Source organism: Vitis riparia, unplaced genomic scaffold, assembly GCF_004353265.1.
Source record: "Vitis riparia cultivar Riparia Gloire de Montpellier isolate 1030 unplaced genomic scaffold, EGFV_Vit.rip_1.0 scaffold392_pilon_pilon, whole genome shotgun sequence".
NCBI classification, from domain to species: domain Eukaryota; kingdom Viridiplantae; phylum Streptophyta; class Magnoliopsida; order Vitales; family Vitaceae; genus Vitis; species Vitis riparia.
In genome coordinates this window covers 54,455-60,682 of record NW_023269673.1, presented here as the reverse complement: position 1 = coordinate 60,682, position 6,228 = coordinate 54,455, and positions in this window count along the sequence as shown.

Below are 6,228 nucleotides of genomic sequence, written 5' to 3'. Positions count from 1 at the left end.
ACTTAAAGTAATTTAATAACTCAATTTAAGTCATTAGATAAATTAAATATGTTTGATAAAATAGTTTATTGGTATGACTTAAAGTAAAAAATAAGTAATAAGTAATAAGTAAAAAATAATTAATTTAATCTTAAATCTACATCTTCATTTTACCTTTTTACCCCTAATGCCCAATTCTTTCACAATCTTTTTTACTATACTACATGACCTCCACTGTTACCCGACCTCTTTTACCTTACTTATAATTTATAAAGATAAAAAGTCAATTTGATGATTTAAAATAAGTTTTAAGTTAATTTTATCAAAACAACCTTAATACTTAAAAAGTTATAATTAAGTAATAAGTTTTAAATTAACAATTTAAAGTCAACATAAGTCGTTAAGTAATAAATACTAAATTTTACCAAACACCCCTTCAACCAATGGACAAGTCATCTACAGTCAGTCTTGATTATTTCATATTAGAGTTTTGACCGCATATATTATGAAGGACTTGCCTCAACATTCATTTCGTATAATAGACGGTAGTTTTTTACAACTAGTTAAGTATGGCTTCTTAATCAAGCAACTGAGATTTGTTATTTAGCTTCTTTTATAAGTGAAACCTCAAAGATTTGAATGAGACTCTTTAAGACAAACATAAGCTAGTCCCGGATGCAGTATGGAGATAAGAGGCACAGAAAAAGATGCGTCACAAACAATCTGCTTTATCTTAATATCATGACCAAAGTCTACACCAAAAGAGTTACAAAATAAACCCTCTTAATTATTATACTTGAAAACAAGCAAACCAATGGTTCGTATGTATATAGTTTCTTAGCTGTTGTCCCATCAGAACCGTGAGTGGAGGTAGTTAACCACGTTCTTGTCCAACTGGAAGGCCCTTGTGAGAACATCAGGATTGATGGATGGATCTGATCCAAATACTGCATTGGCTATGGTGATTACACCTGGATTTTGGCTGCTCAGGCCAGCAATGGCTACTGCATTAGTGTGCCCAATGTTGAACTGGAAGTGAATGAGACCAATGGGGAACACGAAAACATCCCCCTTGTTGAGGACTTTGCTAATGAGGCGGTTTTCGGGGTTGGATGTGACAAAGCCAACGTAGAGGGTTCCCTCCAAGACAGTTAGGATCTCGGTGGCACGAGGGTGAGTGTGAGGAGGGTTTTGGCCATATGGTTCATAGTCAATACGAACCATGGATATGCCAAGAGTGTTGAGTCCCTTTATTTGTTCAATATTTACGGTAGTGACATTTGAGGCTACTGGATTTGACGTGTTTCCTGGCTTATCCAGGCCTGAGAAGAAGAAATCCTCGGCCTTGGTCAGCTTTGGGTCCTTGCAGAACTTTCCATTCACAAAAACTGCATAAAAAAAGGGAAAAAGAAGACATAGGTCATTAGCATCAAACCATATTCATCATATCAATAAAAAGAGTAGTACTGAAAATAGCTATAAGATCATTGGTTACTATATATGTATGTATGTATGTATGTATGTATGTATGTATGTATGGCAACATCCTAAAACATACAATATCTAATGAAAAGAAGTCACGGAAGAAATTCTTAAAGTGTTTCAGCTCAAAAAGACTTTCATACAATATCTAATAAAAAGAAGTCACGGAAACCATTCTTGAAGTGTTATAACTCAAAAATTTTCGATTTCAATTGTTCTCAAATCAGAATATTATATTTGAGCTATTAACTTCCCCTTTTTGTCTTTCATCTTGAAATCAATTCTACTCTCCAAATCGAAATGAAATTGAAATTTTTTATTTCAAGGATTAATTTTTCTTTCTCAAATTAAACTAGAATTAGAATGAAATCAAAATATCTTTGCATGCTTTCCTTTAAATCATGATTATTATTTCACCTTCACTCAAATCAAAATTAATTCTCATTTGAGTTTTTGTTTTCTCGACTTCCACCTTATTTAAAATTTAATTTCTAAACTTCTCAAATGAAATTGCCTTTGGATTTTGATTTCCTAATCATTTGAGTCCTCCATTAGTTGTGTTAAGCCTCCACTTTTGGGCTTGACTTTTGCCTCCATCATTCTTTGGTCATCTTGATCCTAGGAATTCACTTAAATTGAGCCTTTTATTGTGCGATTAGGTCAAATATCCATGAAGAATATTTGGTTTTTTTTATTGGTGTTAGGGGGTGCAACTTGAGCAAGTTGGGCTTACCTAACCCAAACCCAATTTGATATACTTGAATTGTGTTTGGATTAGGTTTTTTCAACTCGAATTCAACTTGGTTGGGCTTAATGTCACGGACTTAGTCGTTCACTAAGCTCGTGCGGCACTTAGACAAGCCAAGACCCTTGATCTTGCTAAGTCAGCCTTCTTCCCAATGCTTAGCTTGCTAGGCTAAGACACTCGCGACTCAAAAGCTTAAGAAGCTTGGTAGGCAACTCCTTAAAGAATGGAAGCTTTATTAACTCAAGAAAGCCTTTACAAGTGTTTTGGATGCTCACTTGCTTGGTGCCTTGGCCAAATGAGGCCCTCACCTATTTATAGGCACCATTGGAACTCTCTGGAACCTTGGAGGGTTCCTTACAACTCAAGACTTATTCTAGAATGTCCTACACCATTCTAGTTACAAGCCTATATACAAGTATATACAAGAGTCTTCTAGACTTCTCTAGAAAGCCCCGGACTCCTCTCGTGCCTTCCACCATGGTGTAGAATTGTGTGGATTCCCCCAGGCTTCTCTAGAACCTTCCACACCCTTCCCACTCTAGGAGTCTCCAGAAGCTTCCTGGCTCTATATAAGGCCATGGGGAGGCTCATTTGGAATAAGCTTGTGACACTCTCCCCCACCTATGCCGCAGACGTCCTTGTCGCGCCTTCTGCCCGGAACCGCTCGATTTGCTCCTGGAACTGCCATAGTGCCTCTGCTGGCTCCCAGCTAGCCTCGCTTTCTGGTAGTCCCTTCCATTTCACTAAGTATTCCGTAGCAGGAGGTACCCCTCGTCTCCTGATGACTCGATCTGCGAGGACGTGTTCTACCTCCTTATCATAGGAGGTCACAACCGCTGTAGGTGCCCTCTTAGACAACCCTCGGCTTGGATCATCCTTGTCTCCGTGATAGGGCTTCAAGTAGCTTGCGTGGAAGACAGGATGAATCTTCAACCTCGGGGGCAGCTCAACTCTATAGGACACCTTGCCAACCTTCCCAAGTATGGGGAAGGGTCCTTCATACCTCCTCACAAGGCCCTTATACACCGGCCTTAGGGACTTGAATTGTTGAGGAAGGAGCTTGACAAGCACCATGTCTCCGACCTTATACTCCGTGTGTCGTCGCTTCTTGTCAGCCCACTTCTTCATTTTCTTAGCGGCCTTGTCCAAGTATGAGCGTGCTATGTTAGCTTGCTCATGCCACCCTTTTGCGAACTTGAAAGCTGCTGGACTTCTCCCCGTATAGCCAATCGTTAGGGTGTGAGGAGTTAACGGTTGCTGCCCTGTGGCTAACTCGAACGGACTCTTGTTGGTTGCTTCACTCATTTGCAGGTTGTATGAGAACTGGGCTATATCTAGCAACTTAGCCCAATCCTTCTGGTTGGCACTCACGAAGTGCCTCAAGTATAGCTCCAATAACGCGTTCACCCTCTCGGTCTGCCCATCCGTCTGTGGGTGAAAGCTTGTGGAGAAGTGAAGCTCCGAACCCATAAGCTTGAAGAGCTCCGTCCAAAACTTCCCAGTGAAGCGCGGGTCGCGATCACTGATGATAAACTTAGGCAACCCCCAATACTTTACTACGTGCTTAAGGAATAGGCTCGCTGTTTCTTCCGCCGTGCAGTCAGTCGGGGCTGCTATGAAGGTTGCATACTTAGAGAACCTGTCCACCACCACTATGATAGACCCACTATCCTCTGACTTGGGCAGCCCGATGATGAAGTCCATGGTGACGCTGTCCCATGGGCGTTCTGCTATAGGTAGTGGCTCTAACAGGCCTCTAGGTTATCGCTGTTCCACCTTGTCTTGTTGGCACACAAGACAAGTCCTCACATAGGCCTCAACCTCGTCCCGTATCTGAGGCCAATAGTAAGCTGACTCAAGTAGTGCCCTTGTGCGTCGTTGCCCAGGGTGCCCAGCCCACTTGGTATCATGGCACTCCTTTATCAAGTTCCGCCTTATATTCCCCCACTTAGGCACATAGAGTCGTCTCCCCTTAGTGTAGAGTAGGTCGTCCTCCACCCAAAACCGCTTAGTCTTCCCTTCATGAGCCAGGGTGATGAGGCTTTAGCCACTGGATCATGTTGCAACCCCTCCCTTAGAAGCTCCATTATGTCTCCTTGGGGTTGACTCGTCATAGATGCTAGCTCCGCTTTGCGGCTTAGGGCATCGGCCACATGATTAGCGCTTCCTGGCTTATACTCCAGCGTATAGTCGAACTCGGCCAGGAAGTCTTGCCACCTAGCTTGCTTGGGACTTAGCTTCTTCTGTGTCTGGAAGTAGCTAGTGGCCACGTTGTCGGTCTTCACTATGAAGTGAGACCCTAGCAAATAGTGCCTCCAGGTTCGCAAGCAATGGACGATAGCAGTCATCTCCTTTTCCTGCACCGTGTAGCGCCTCTCCGTGTCGTTCAGCTTGCGACTCTCAAATGCGATTGGGTGCCTTTCTTGCATAAGGACTCCCCCAATAGCGAAGTCTGAGGCATCTGAGTGTACCTCAAAGACCTTGGTGTGGTCGGGTAGTGCCAACACTGGCTCCTCAGTCACAGCCTTCTTCAGATCCTCAAAGGCTTGTTGGCACCTTTCATCCCACTCCCATGCCTTATTCTTTTTAAGAAGATCAGTGAGCGGTGCTGCCCTTGCCGAATATCCCTTTATGAACCGCCGGTAATAATTAACTAAACCAAGGAAAGATCGGAGTTGAGGTACCTTGGTTGGTGGATCCCACTCCTGGATGGCTTTCACCTTGCTATTATCCATCATTAGCTTGCCATCCTTGATGCGATGCCCTAGGAAGCTCACTTCCTCCTTAGCAAACGAACATTTCTCCTTCTTCACGTATAACTCGTTTTGCCTCAAGATCTTAAAGACCTTCCTCAAGTGTTCTTTATGCTCTTTCAGGGTGTTGCTGTAGATGACTATGTCATCTAAGTACACCACCACGAATTTGTCCAAGTATGGGTGGAAGATCTTGTTCATGAGGGTGCAAAATGTTGTTGGGGCATTGGTGAGTCCGAAAGTCATCACTAAGAACTCATATGAGCCATACCTGGTCACACATGTAGTCTTTGGCTCATCTCCCTCCGCAATCCTGACTTGGTAGTAGCCTGACCTTAGATCTAGCTTCGTGAAGTACCTTGCCCTTCCTAGTTGATCGAACAAGTTAGCAATGAGCGGGATGGGATACTTGTTCTTCACCGTCACCTTGTTGAGTGCCCGGTAATCTATACACATTCGTAGGGACCCATCGTGCTTCTTCTGAAATAGGACCGGCGCACCATAGGGAGCCTTGGATGGTTGGATGAACCCTGCATCTAGCAACTCCTTGAGTTGTCTCCTTAGCTCCTCCAACTCGGGTGGTGCCATCCTATATGGCCCCATGGCAGGGGGCTTGGCTCCCGGCTCCAACTCTATCTTGTGATCTTCCTCTCTCCTAGGAGGAAGTCTCTTGGGCAACTCGGGCGGCATCACGTCCTTGAACTCGTCAAGGACTCCCATGATTTCTTTAGGCATGGGTTCTCCCGACCCATCATCCTTTTCTTCTTTTAGGGTCGCGAGGTAGGTCACTTCTTCCCTCTTTAACCCCTTCTTTATTTGCATAGCGGATAGCATAGGGGTCTTGAGCGTACCTTCTGTGACCGTAGGGACCATGCACGGCTTCTCCTCCTCTAGGATAGCCATTGAGCGTAGGAAGGGTAGTGGCACGGCCTTAACCTTTTGTAGGAAGTCCATTCCTAGCACCATCTTGAAGTCGTCCATGGGTGCCACTGTGAAGTCGACCCTTCCTTCCCACGAGCCAATGTGCATAGTCACCCCGCGAGCTACTCCATGTGATGGCTTGGCAGCTGAATTGACTGCCTTGAGCCATCCTCCTTCCTTGGATACTTGGAGCTCCAACCTTCTTGCCTCATCCTCCGAGACAAAGTTGTGCGTGGCACCTGTGTCCACCAGGGCCTTGGTGGCCTTCCCATTGACAAGGGCTTCCACATACATCAGCCCTTTGCTTTGAGGCGTCTTAGGCAACGGCTTGGCCTTAAGGGCACT